General features: G+C 38.4%; 1 protein-coding gene and 1 non-coding gene across 2 annotated transcripts in view; one reads left to right on the forward strand and one right to left on the reverse strand.

Annotated features, from left to right (window-relative positions):
• The window catches only part of MCTP1 (multiple C2 and transmembrane domain containing 1), a 550,845-nt gene that overhangs the window by 420,845 nt on the left and 115,994 nt on the right, over positions 1–14,006 (reverse strand). The window lies entirely within an intron of this gene.
• Positions 5,564–5,668, forward strand: LOC136156708 (U6 spliceosomal RNA). Its single transcript, XR_010661195.1, has one exon. It is a non-coding gene; the product is annotated as a U6 spliceosomal RNA (small nuclear RNA).

A 14,006-nucleotide genomic window follows, 5' to 3' on the forward strand; every position in this document is an offset into this window, starting at 1 on the left:
GTTGCCATTCTCTTCTCCAGGGGATCTTCCTGTGCCAGGGATCGAAACTTGGTCTCCTGCATTGGAAGCAGATTCTTTACAAACTGAACCATCAGGGAAAGGTTAAGAAAGCCTATGGGAATGCAAATACATTTAAAGTGCTGCATGTTAGAATATACTATTAGGTTGGTGCAGACGTAATTGCAGTTTCAGATCATGAATATTAAATCATTATAACTAAGCTCAAGCATATCTTTATTAATCAAAATAGAAACCATTACAATCAACACATTTTTGCCAAAAAAGAATAAGTTTTTTTATTCCTGTAGTATAATAATCCATAGTTTGGGATTCAATGAACTCTTGGAAATAATTTTATGCCTCCCGTTGGTTGTGGAAGCATTTTCCCTTCAAAAAGTTGTCAAGATGCTTGAAGAAATGGTAGTCGGTTGACAAGGGGGGTCAAGTGAACATGGTGAAGTGCTGGTTGTACGACATGATGTCTGGTGTCGTCAGGGAGAAGAACTGGGCCCCTTCAGTTGACCAATGTCAGCTGTAGGCTTTGCAGTTTTGGGTGTGTCTCATCAATTTGCTGAGCATACTTCTAAGATGTAATGGTTTCACTGGGATTCAGAAAGCTACAGTGGAGCAGACAGGCAGTAGACCACCAAATGTGACCATGAACTTTTTTGGGGGCAAGTTTGGCCTTGGGAAGTGCTTTGGGGCATCTTCTTGGTCTAACCACTGAGTTGGTCATTGCCAGTTGTCATATAAAATCCACTTTCTATCACATGTCACAATCTGATCAAGAAATGGTTTGTATTGTTGCACAGAATAAGACAACACTTCAAAATGAATGATTTTTTAAAATGTTCATTCAGCTCATGAGGTACCCACTTACTGAGCTTTTTCACTTTCCAATTTGACTCAAATCCCAAATGACTGTAGAATGGCCAACACTGAGTTCTTGGGCAACTCCTCATGTAGTTGTAAGAGGATCAGCTTCTAAGATTACTCTCAGTTGGTCAACATCAACTTCCAATGGCTGGCCACTGTACTCCTTATTTTCACAGCTTTCGTCTCCTTTGCAAAACTTCTTCAACCACCACCGCACTATAGGTTCATTAGGGGTTCCTGGACCAAAGGCACTGTTGACATTGTGAGTTGTCAACACTGCTTTAGGACCCATTTTGAATTTGAATAAGAAAATTGCTTAAATGTACTTTTTATGTAACATCATTTCCCTAAGCCTAGAATAAATACAAAATAAACAGGAAGTAATAGGTCATTAGCAAAAAATATAAAGTGAGTAAATAACAACCACATTTATTTAAGGATATATCCCAGTATCAAGTGGCAAAGTTCAACAAGGCAAACCCCCAACTACTTTTGCACCAACCTAATAACTGGCTATCTTTTCTCTTTTGACAGAAGATTCTGCCATACAAGGCCCTGGAGACACATTAGAGGCAGTGGACATTAGGATACCCTATAGAGAAGCTGAATACTTCATGAACTTACTTGCATTGATTTTAGATATACATGTGATATTGAAAGTTAATTTTCTAGTTGATATTATTTTGGCAGAGAAATTCAACTGTCCATATAGGAACCTGGAGAAAAAAAACTTAAGCAATTTTCCCATAGTCAGTGGTATAGATGGGGCTAGAGCAGGCAAGAGATTTGCACTTACCTTATTTTTCAAATCAAGCAATAACAACTAAACATATCATTGAAAATACTAGAAAAGTTTAAGATTCCTAATAATAAACAAGTAGACAATGCACAAAGTCACATGCAATCCTGGCCCATTCTAGCTTCTCATTTTTTTAATCAAAAATATGAGTATGTAGATCAAGGATCAGCCAACTACTGCTCATGACCAATTTAGCCAGCTGCAGCTTCTGTGAAAAAAATTTTATTGAAACACAACTTACCCTTCACTTTTATGTATTGTTTAAGGCTCCTTCTTTGTAAAGTGACAACACTGTACAGTCATGACAGAAGCTGCAAGGCTGGCAAAGCCTATTTCTATAGAAAAACAATTTGCCAACCCTTGTTTCTAGTCTATCAAAAATCAGTATTTAGTCTAAGTTTATATTAGTATATCTATATCACCATAAAGAAATTATACATAACCCTGTCTAAAGTCCTTGGTTAAGTAAATAAATGGCACTGGCAGGAAGTGTGAATGAAAAAATACTACATATTAATATATATTTAGATTGGCTATAATAGACCCATATAACATGAAGGGCGACAACATCTTACTCTTTTTGTAAGCATGCATGAAATGGGCAAATAAATTCTCTTGGTATTTTTGGTCATTACAGATCATTCATTTATTACAAACCTCATCTTGATATTCTAGTTACAAAACATTTTTTCATGAATTTAACTTATTTGTAGACCTTTGTGTAATACAATATTCCATAAAAATTTTATAACCCTCTGTATGCAAACTAACTGTAGAACCCAGCTGAGATGGAAAATTGAGTAGAAATGAAAAGAAAAAATGCTATGATAGCTTTTTAAATTATAGGATATGTTCTTACAATAAATATTAAACCTAGTACTAATGACACAATTTTAAGAGATATAGAAAAAAAAATAGCCAAGTTAAAGCAAGCCTATTCCTAGAATTTTTCTGAAGGCATATAATTTAAATGGCATATGAAATTTCAGATAAATGCAAAAACAACTTGTTAAAACTTAAATATTTCTTTATGGTGCAGAATTTGAGCTCCTAATTAGTATTTATGTATACTCCAGAGGTGATTACTTTTTGAAAACATGTTTGATATAAGCAGCCATCCCAGTCTATGACAATGTGGAAATAGAATGACATCATGTCTAGAGAAAAATTCAAGTCAAGGTATCTGATTTTTATGAAAAGTTGTCAGTTTTACAAAAGAGCATGTCTGTTCATCTGGTATAAAAAATCTAAACCATAATATCATGTCTCCAAATATGTCTTAGAGAGCTCATCCATTAAGTTTAAAATTCAAATACTCAAATTTCACATAACCTATCAGAACATTTTAATATTTGAGAGCTTCAAGGGGCCATGACAATAGTTCTCCTATCTTCTTTGAGCTCTTTTCATTTGTTTATTCATTCATCCATTCAACCATTCATTTATCCATTCAATCATTCATTCATATGTCTAAATCTTATAAACTTTCTGATGACCTACTACATATCAGGTACATTAGCTGGACAATCATCATGCATGATAGCTCACCAAAAAAAGAAAGCTATATTTTATTTACAACAAGCATTTGTCAAAGGCCCATGTCCCTTGGACTGCAAGGAGATCCAACCAGTCCATCCTAAAGGAGATCAGTCCTGGGTGTTCATTGGAAGGACTGGTGCTGAAGCTGAAACTCCAATACTTTGGCCACCTGATGCAAACAGCTGACTCATTGGAAAAGACCCTGATGCTAGGAAAGACTGAGGGCAGGAGGAGAAGGGGACAACAGAGGATGAGATGGCTGGGTGGCATCACCGACTCAATGGACATGAGTTTAGGTGAACTCTGGGAGTTGGTGATGGACAGGGAGGCCTGGTGTGCTGTGGTTCATAGGGTCGCAAAGAGTTGGACATGACTGAGCGACTGAAATGAACTGAGCATAATATACACTTTATGCACTGTGCTAAGTTCTAAGACTAAAGAGATAAGTAAATGGAACAATGGTGTAAAACACCAGTATGTACCAGATATTCCTGAGGATTTCAAAACATACAGAGGCTTAGGTTTCATCTTGATCCAGTGGATCAGGATTTCTGATAGTAGGACCCATAACTGAACTTTTGCAAATTCAACTATTGATCATTAGGCACACAGAAGTTTGAGAGTCATTTGTCTGGAAGACGTACTATACAGCAAATAGATAAGGCAAGTCCCATGATTAAAATGGAAATACCAGGAAAGAAGCATCAAGTTCTACCTGAAGAGATCAGAAAGAACTCTTTGAAGAAACAGAGACTTGAAGATGTCTTAACAAATGAGAAATTCACCAAGATAAACAGAGAAAATTCACGAGCAAGAGGTAATCCATTTAGAAATGAATGAAGTCATGAGAATAGCATGGCATGTTTTGGGAACTGCAAATTGCTAAACAGATGCTAAATAGTTGGAGGGTGTGCATGGGAAATACAGAAATCAGACTGATTATATTCTTTGCAGCCAAAGATGGAGAAGCTCTATACAGTCAGCAAAAACAACACTGGGAACTGACTGTGGCTCAGATCATGAACTCCTTATTGCCAAATTCAGACTTAAATTGAAGAAAGTAGAGAAAACCACTAGAGCATTCAGGTATGCCCTAAATCAAATCCCTCATGATAATGCAGTGGAAGTGACAAATAGATACAAGGGATTAGATGTGATAGACAGAGGGCCTGAAGAACTATGGACGGAGGTTTGTGACATTGTACAGGAGATAGCGATGACGACCATCCCCAAGAAAAAGAAATGCAAAAAGGCAAAACGGTTGTCTGAGGAGGCCTTACAAATAGCTGAGAAAAGAAGAGAAGCAAAAGGCAAAGGAGGAAAGGAAAGATATACCCATTTGAATGCAGAGTTCCAAAGAATAGCAAGGAGAGATAAGAAAGCCTTCCTCAGCGATTGATGCAAAGAAATAGAGGAAAACAATAGAATGGGAAAGACTAGAGATCTCTTCAAAAAATTAGAGATACCAAGGGAAGATTTCATGCAAAGATGGGCACAATAAAGGACAGAAATGGTATGGACCTAACAGAAGCAGAAGATATTAAGAAAAGGTGGCAAGAATACACAGAAGAACTGTACAAAAAAGATCTTCACGACCCAGATAACCACGATGCTGTGATCACTCACCTAGAAACAGATATAATAGAATGCAAAGTCAAGTGGGCCTTAGGAAGCATCACTACGAACAAAGTTAGTGGAGGTGATGGAATTCCAGTTGAGCTATATCAAACCCTAAAAGATCATGCTGTGAAAGTGCCGCACTCAATATGCCACCAAATTTGGAAAACTCAGCAATGGCCACAAGACTGGAAAAGGTCAGTTTTTATTCCAATCCCCAAAAAAGGCAATGCCAAAGAATGCTCAAGCTACTGCACAATTGCACTCATCTCACACACTAATAGAGTAATGCTCAAAATTGTCCAATGCAGGCTTCACAGTATGTGAATCATGAACTTCCAGATGCTCAAGCTGGATTTACAAAAGGCAGAGGAACCAGAGATCACATTGCCAACATCTACTGGATCATCAAAAAGCAAGTTCCAGAGAAACATCTACTTCTGCTTTACTGACTATGCCAGAGCCTTTGACTGTGTGGATCACAACAAACTGTGGAAAATTCTGAAAGAGATGGGAATACCATACCACCTGACCTGCCTCTTGAAAAACCTGTATGCAGGTCTGGAAGCAACAGTTAGAACTGGACATGGAACAACAGACTGGCTCCAAATAGGAAAAGGAGTACGTCAAGGCTGTATATTGTCACCCTGCTTATTTAACTTATATGCAGAGTACATCATGAGAAACGCTGGGCTGGACAAAGCACAAGCTGAAATCAAGATTGCCGGGAGAGTGCTCGCTTCGGCAGCACATATACTAAAAATTGGAACGATACAGAGATTAGCATGGCCCCTGCGCAAGGATGACACGCAAATTCGTGAAGCGCTCCATATTTTTATAAAATAAAATAAAATATGAAAAAAAACAAAGATTGCCGGGAGAAATATCAATAACCTCAGATATGCAGATGACACCACCCTTATGGCAGAAAGTGAAAAGGAGCTAAAAAGTTTCTTGATGAAAGTGGAAGAGGAGAGTGAAAAAGTTGGCTTAAAGCTTAACATTCAGAAAACTAAGATCATGGCACCTGGTCCCATCACCTCATGGGAAATAGATGGGGAGACAGTGGAAACAGTGTCAGACTTTATTTTGGGGGGCTCCAAAATCACTATGGATGGTGACTGCAGCCATGAAATTAAAAGACGCTTACTCCTTGGAAGGAAAGTTATGACCAACCTAGGTAGCATATTAAAAAGCAGAGACAGTACTCTGTCAACAAAGGTTCATCTAGTCAAGGCTATGGTTTTTCCAGTGGTCATATATGTGAGAGTATGGACTGTGGATGTATGGATGTGAGAGTTGAACTGTGAAGAAAGCTGAGTGCCAAAAAAATTGATGCTTTTGGAACAGCATGTATACTATCTATGGTGAAACGGACCACCAGCCCAGGTGGGATACATGAGTCAGGTGCTCGGGCCTGGTGCACTGGGAGGACCCTGAGGAGTCGGGTGGAGAGGGAGGTGGGAGGGGGGATCGGGATGGGGAATACGTGTAACTCTATGGCTGATTCATGTCAATGTATGACAAAACCCACTGAAATGTTGTAAAGTGATTGGCCTCCAACTAATAAAATAATATTAAAAAAAAAAAAAAAATTGATGCTTTTGAACTACAGTGTTGGAGAAGACTCTTGAGAGTCCCTTGGACTGCAAGGAGATCCAACCAGTCCATCCTAAAGCAGATCAGCCCTGGGTGTTCATTGGAAGGACTGATGCTGAAGCTGAAACTCCAATACTTTGGCCACCTCATGAGAAGAGTTGACTCATTGGAAACGACCCTGATGCTGGGAGGGATTGGGGGCAGGAGGAGAAGGGGATGATAGAGGATGAGATGGCTGGATGGCATCACCGACTCGATGGACATGAGTTTGAGTAAACTCCGGGAGTTGGTGATGGCCAGGGAGGCCTGGTGTGCTGCGATTCATGGGGTCTCAAAGAGTTGGACACGACTGAGCAACTGAACTGAACTGTGGGCCATAATGAATTATCCAAATTTTATAATCAAGTAAGTGATATTATTAGACATATTAGAACTGGTAAGGGAGAATTTGATGAAGACAGCAGGGAGTAATACTACCCGGGATAAGAAATAATGAGAACCTGAAGTAAAATAGTGGTGTCATAGGGAAAATAAAGGAAAAATAAGATAGACTTTTAGAAAGTAGTAATGATATGCCTAGGATATAAAATGAATTGTGAAAAGAGAATTAGTTGTTTCTAATTTGAAAGATTGACTAGATTATGCACATATTGGAAAGAGTAATACAAGTTAAGATTTATACAACATGAGCCATGTTCTAGGACTTTCCTGAGAAATTTGTCCATTCAACTTCCATTCACCACTGTGAGACAGGTATTATGCCAGTTTTAAAAATTAAGAAACTGAAGCACATGAAGGTTGACTTCCTTGCCCAAGATCATCAAGTAGAAAGTGACAAAGTCAGGATTTGAACCCAGGCAACCTGATCTCATGGCCAACGCTCTTTACTGCTCTGCTGTACTCCTAAATATAGACAATGAGGAGAAGCATGGGGGAATGTAGAAGTTAGAGTGGATGAATATGAAAGACACTGTGATCTGTGTGAGCTTCTCATACAAATACCATGTGGGCAGTTGAGAGTGTGGATCTGGAAGTCAATAGAGCAGCAGTCTCCAGGCATTTAGAACTGGAAATCATTAGGTATGTAGACAGTTTGACACTACCAGGATAAAGGAGATCCCCAGGAAAACTTGTGAAGTCAGAAGAGAAGCAGCCTAAGAATACCACTAACAATATTTTAGAGGCAGAGAAACAATGTTTTCAATGTAATGTTATATTTAGTCATCTGTAGATTTTGGCCTACTTATCTATTTATTCCATTACAAACAGAATTTCTTTTCTTTGAGAGAAGGCTACTTCCTCATTTATCAGAAGATACAAAAAATTATATTTTTGAAAAAGAAATGAAATAATTATTTGACACAGTTTTTTTTTTTTTAAAAAACACACTTCTTTGTTGGCCAAAAATTATAGGAGAGCAAAGTTATGGGGGTGGGGGATGCTGTTAAATGAAAACAAAGCAATATGTCTTCCTCTTTCAGATTAGTTATGGTATATGAAGAGAGCTGGACCAGAAAGAAAGCTGAGCACTGAAGAATTGATGTTTTTGAACTGTGGTGTTGGAGAAGACTCTTGATAGCCCCTTGGGCTGCAAGGAAATTCAACCAGTCCATCCTAAAGGAAATCAATCCTGAATATTCATTGTGAGGACTGATGCTGAAGCTGAAACTCCAATACTTTGGCCACCTGATGTGAAGAACTGACTCATTTGAAAAGACCCTGATGCTGGGAAAGATTGAAGGCAGGAGGAGAAGGGAACGACAGAGGATGAGATAGTTGGATGGTATCACCAACTCAATGGACATAGTTTGAGTAAACTCTGGGAGTTGGTGATGGACAGGGAGGCCTTGCCTGCTGCAGTCCATGGGGTCGCAAAGAGTCGGACATGACTAAGTGACTGAACCAAACTGAACTTACGAAGAAACAGTCAAATTACTACACATGCAGCTAAATCTATAAACTATACCAGAAAAATTTTATCAAACTATTCTTAAAGGGTTATTCCAATAAGACTTACCATACAGCTCTGAGACATTTCAGCCAAAATATTAATGGAACGCCATGATCTAATGTGCAGCTGTGAAAGTTGCACACACATCATTTTAGTGGCAGGGAAAATTCTAGATTACTTTCATTTCTCCCAGCTTCAATAATAGCCTACTTCATTCTGTAACAATGAGATTCCATGTCACGATCACCATTAATCTGTCAAGTATGAGCATTACTTAACTTCATGCTTTTCCCTGAAGATTTACATACAAACCTGACAGCAGCATTTAGCACCATTTTCTAGCTCTTCCCAGCCAAGGCACAATATTGGCAGGAATGAGGATTAAATACTAAGTCACACCTTAAAGAAGGTCTAAACCGGAATGCGGTATTAGAAATATCCTTCTTACTCTTTGAACAAGCCCATGTGATCCAGACCTTCAGAATCTTAATTTTATTGACCCTTAAAATATATGTAAGAATTCTTTTAAATTTCTACATCAAAATTTGTTTTCTTTGCATATGAATATCTCGAAAGGAGACTCCTATAATTACTCTTTTACCCAAAACATGTTAACTTTGTCTTTATTTTTAGAGAGTTAATGATTTACTATAGTGAAGTAGAAAGAATCAGAAAAGCCCAAGTTTGTGCCAGTGCTGGCACGGTTCCTGTCAACCAGCCAAGGATCAATAACTATTGAATGAACATGGCCTCAGTTGCCAAGAAGTTAGATAAACTGTGACCTTTGGGTTAGACAGACAATGTTTGTTAAGTGCCCTGTAATCCCAATATACATATACATAGAAGTTTCCTGATTAGCATTAATAATAAAAATCCACCCTTTATTATGAAAGCATTCTAAATATTCTTTTGGTTCATTTCTGCTGAGAAAAATCCTTTCGTTGGTGATTTTTGTTTAAAACAAAACAGAAAAAATAAAATAAAACATTGACCAATAAGACATTATCATTATACAGAGAGTGAGAGAGTCAGTTCCTAGGTAGGTTGATAAGAAGTCCGGGGTCTCCAAGGAGGAAAGAGAGGTCTGGAATTCTCAAGGAGGAGGAAAGGACAAACACCTTTTTTTCCTCTACATTCCTTAGTCTTAGTCACATAAAATGTTTTGTTTCTTTTTTCTTTAAACCCAGAACAGATGATTACACGCAAACAACTCAATTTAAACTCTGTACTAGGGATTATATAACAACAATGTACCCCGCTTGAGGACAGTTTCTCCTTCCTGAAAACCTTCTGACTAATCCTGATATCTTAAAATGTGCATCATGGGAGCGGATCTGGTAGGATCTTTCCATGGTTAAGTTCTAACCCTGTTATCCAGTCCATCCTAAAGGAGACCAGTTCTGAGTGTTCATTGTAAGGACTGATGCTGAAGCTGAAACTCCAATACTTTGGCCACCTGAGCCATTTGAAAAGACCCTGATGCTGAGAAAGACTGAAGGCAGGAGGAGAAGAGGACAACAGAGGATGAATGGTTGGATGGCATCACCGACTCAGTGGACATGAGTTTGAGTAGGAGTTGGCGATGGACAGGGAAGCCTGGTGTGCTATGGTCCATGGGGTTGTGAACAGTCGGACACAACCAAGCGACTGAACTGAACTGAACCCTGTTATACTAAAATGTAAATTGTGGGAGTGGGTCTGGTAAAATTTTCACAAACTTGAGACATTCTTTCGATTTATTGTAATGACCAATTTTTAAAGTATATAACTCCCTAGGTAACACCAGTGAGGGGGGCACTCTCCGTCCCCCTTCTGATGTCTTTGTCAGAAGCTTTCTCTATCATTTTTCACTTTGCTACACAAAAGGTCTTGAGTGATCAAGCTTGGGCCCTGGTCCTGAAGCTACATCTTCTTCAGAGATCAAGAATCCAACATCATTCATTGTAAGTTATCTAGAGGAAGAGTATTGCCCTCTCTAGTAGAGGTGTTGGACAATGCTATATATCCATATGCATATAAACCACAAAAATGTTTTCAAATATTTTTATTTGCTACTCTCATTGAGAGATGTGTCATATCATAGAAGTTCTACTTCTATCTATTCTTCAAGCAATTAAACTGAAGTATCCTCCTCTTAAAGATGAAACAGAATTTTGATTTTAATTCTCCAAATTTGCTTCCATTATGGGAACTTCTCTGTAGGAGAAAGTGATAACATAGAAAAGGCATATGGCTGGAATTTGTAGAACTAATTAGCTGTGATTTCTTGAGGCATATTCATAACTTTTCTGGGCCTCAGTTCTCTCTGTTAAAAAGTGGGGGTTATTTAATTAAGTGGTAGTAGAGAATCACTACTTCTCTTAACTTCAAATCTGTCACATTAATTATCTCATGCTTTTATTTTGGAAAGGCATTTTTCTTATAGCTTTTCTAGTTTACGTTAAAGGGTTTTAAATTAAAACACTATAATGTCAATCAGCTATATTTTCTCTTAATTGGGAGCTATTTGTAATTCTTTGTATCTATGAAGTATTACTCCTGCAACTGAGTTCATATATTCTATGACTTCACAGGCAGCAAAAAAGGACCCAGCCCTTGTATACAGTGATGGTGTTCCTGAGCTCTGCATAATTTTCTTTGAAAATACACTGAGCTTTTTCCCTTTGTCTCCATCAAAAGAGTATGAAATTAAAGTGTTAGAATTATCTGTTTCCATTAAAAAAAATAACACCTTAGAATTGATACTTTCAAGCTGAGGTGTTGGAGAAGACTCTTGAGAGTCCCTTGAACAGCAAGGAGATCAAACCAGTCAACCCTAAGGGAACTCAGTCCTGAATACGCATTGGAACCACTGATGCTGAAGCTCCAATACTTTGACCACCTGATGCGAAGAACAGACTCATTGGAAAAGACACTGATGCTGGGAAAGATGGAGGGCAAGAGGAGAAGAGGGCAACAAAGTATGAGATGGTTGGATGGCATCACTGACTCAATGGACATGAGTTTCAGCAAACTCAGGGAGATAGTAAAGGACAGTGAAGCCTGGCATGCTGCAGTACATGGGGTCATAAAGAGTCAGACATGACTTAGTGACTGAACAACAACTTTTTATATAAAATATTTAATCCACCCTTCTTTCCTTCCACCACTTTTCAGTCTTACTCATTTTTAGGACAGGTTTAACAAGCAGTCCCTTAACGAATTCTCACTTTAGACTGTCTGTAACAATAAATATCTTGGGATTTTAAACTCTGCAACTCATCATGGAAGGAGAAATTAAAGAAAAACATTTGCTCAGAAGCAAACCCCTTCCAAAATAAAATGCTTCATACAACAAATTAATTATCTAAATATATTTATGTCACCTACCCTGTAATTTGCTTACTCATAATTCTAGGGTTATCAGATAAAATACAAGATGCTTAGTTAAATTTGATTTCAGATGAACAGTGAATAAGTTTTAGTATAATTATGTGTGCAATGTCTGGAACATATTTATGCTGAAATACACTCTTATACTAAATGATTACTATTTTAAGAATTATTTGCTATTTATCTAAAATAAAAATTTAACTGATATTCTATCTTTTAATTTGGTAAATCTGGCAACCCTCCTTAATTCTTCTTTGTAAAAGGAATTGCTGAGGGGGATCACAGCTGCTGAACATAAACTCCAAGTGGCCTAACTCAACAGAAATCTGTGTCTTGCTCTCTGGTGTCAATGTTCCCAGTTGGCAGGTGGCTTTTCTCTAAGTGGTCATTTAGGGACCCACGTTCCTCTCATATCGTGGGTTCAGCTATTCCAAGGCCTACATCCACTAAAGAAGGAGCAAGAAGGATGTACAAGGCAGATTCACTTCTCAACTGCCTTGACCCAGAAGTGACATAATTTCCACCCACAAATTATTGGTGAGAAGCAGTCATATGGCCCCACTGACATTAATCACAGGCTGAGAAATTTAATCCCTTGCTGGGAATGACTTGCCAGAGTCACCTCTACATAATGAGAGAGAGAGAGATGACATTTTGCTGAAAAGTTAGTTATTTGTGCCTCAGCTTAGAACAAGTCACCTTAGCCCATTTTACTTTGTACTTCAGAAAGAAAAAACACAAGATACTTGGGACCTCCCTCGTATTAGTGGTGTACATCCTGTGATATTTAGTATACAGTAGAGATGAAGTTGATCTCATTGACGGTTTTGTGTAGAACTGTTTTTCCTGACACTGAAAAAAAATATGCTATTATATCAGTCTACATCAAGGATCTGTCATCAAGAATCCACTAGATAATGGATATGAACTGCTTTGAGGAATTCACATACCAGTCACAGATCAAATCATAACATGTGTTACAGCTGGAGAACTCTCAGGGGATCTAGCTCTCTGGGGCAAAGATCACCAGCAAGGTCTCCTTTAGTCTGAAATGTTACCCTTACCTATTAGTCCTGAAAACTGCTTGAAACTCAACCATAAAAATTAGCCAAGACTTACGGGTCCTGATCTGTGAGTTCCCATTTTTTCAGCTCTGAGAATGACTCAGTTCCTTCCTTGCTTGCTCTTGTTTGCTCTGAAAGGAAGCAAAGACTTACAGTTTTGTACTTTCTGATCCTGTCTGCTTGCTTCCTGTGTCTCTGTCCATCTTTAATCCTGATCCATTCTCTCTGGCATCCCCAGTAGGTCCAGAATTTTGCAGGTGACCTGCTGTGAGGTCTGCCTCATTTTAAGAACTTGTAATGACCATAGTAACACCCCTTTTCTTGTAGCTGGGCCGCTGGCCCAAGTTTCTGGGACCCTACTGCTACCATTTCACTTACCAGCTTCAGTTCCTGTGGGTACTGATATCAAATCTGGGGCCACTATTGTTAAGCTGCATCTAAATCAAGTCTTTATGAAAGAATTCTCCTGACATATCTGAAGTGACACAAGGCTACTTCTTGTTTTTCCTGTGCTAACAATGAGCTCCAGTCCTACATGGAAGTGAAAATTGTTCAGACTGCTTGAGACCTGGCTTTCCACACCCTTTTCCCCAAGGAGAAAATGGAATCAGAGTGTTTATCTTTCTCTATGCCACTCATAGGAATTTCTCATTTTTCTTCCTTCCTAAGAGCTTTAATGCTCCAAATAGATGAGCCTGCTCTATAAGCATTTAGTTTTTCAAGTTACAACATTCCTCCCCAATAGCAATGTAATCAAAATTCAAGTTAAGTGCACTTTTCATGAAAACTCTTAAGAGCTAGATCCTTAAACAATCCACTGTCCCTTAGCTAGAGTCTTACCTCTCTTGTAAAAAGCAGCTCATAATTCATGCTATTTGGAAGACTTCCTACATGGAAAGCTTCACTGAGGATTCTACTCTATCTAACCACCATAACAGTAGAAAGGCCTCCCTGACCTTCTTCACAGGAATAGATGAATTACCACGTTCCTCATCATCAAACATTTGTTTGATGCCTATATGGTATCTGCTACTACATGAGACGCTGCAGTTACCAAGATGGAAAATTTACCTTCAGTTAGTGGTGCCTCATTCATCACATACAGATAATATTTATGTATGAACATATTTGCTGAATGAATAAGGAAAGCATGGGATCTCTTGTGCTGTTGTGTGCTATTTCCATGTTT

The sequence above is a fragment of the Muntiacus reevesi genome, chromosome 1 (assembly GCF_963930625.1).
Source record: "Muntiacus reevesi chromosome 1, mMunRee1.1, whole genome shotgun sequence".
Classification (NCBI taxonomy): domain Eukaryota; kingdom Metazoa; phylum Chordata; class Mammalia; order Artiodactyla; family Cervidae; genus Muntiacus; species Muntiacus reevesi.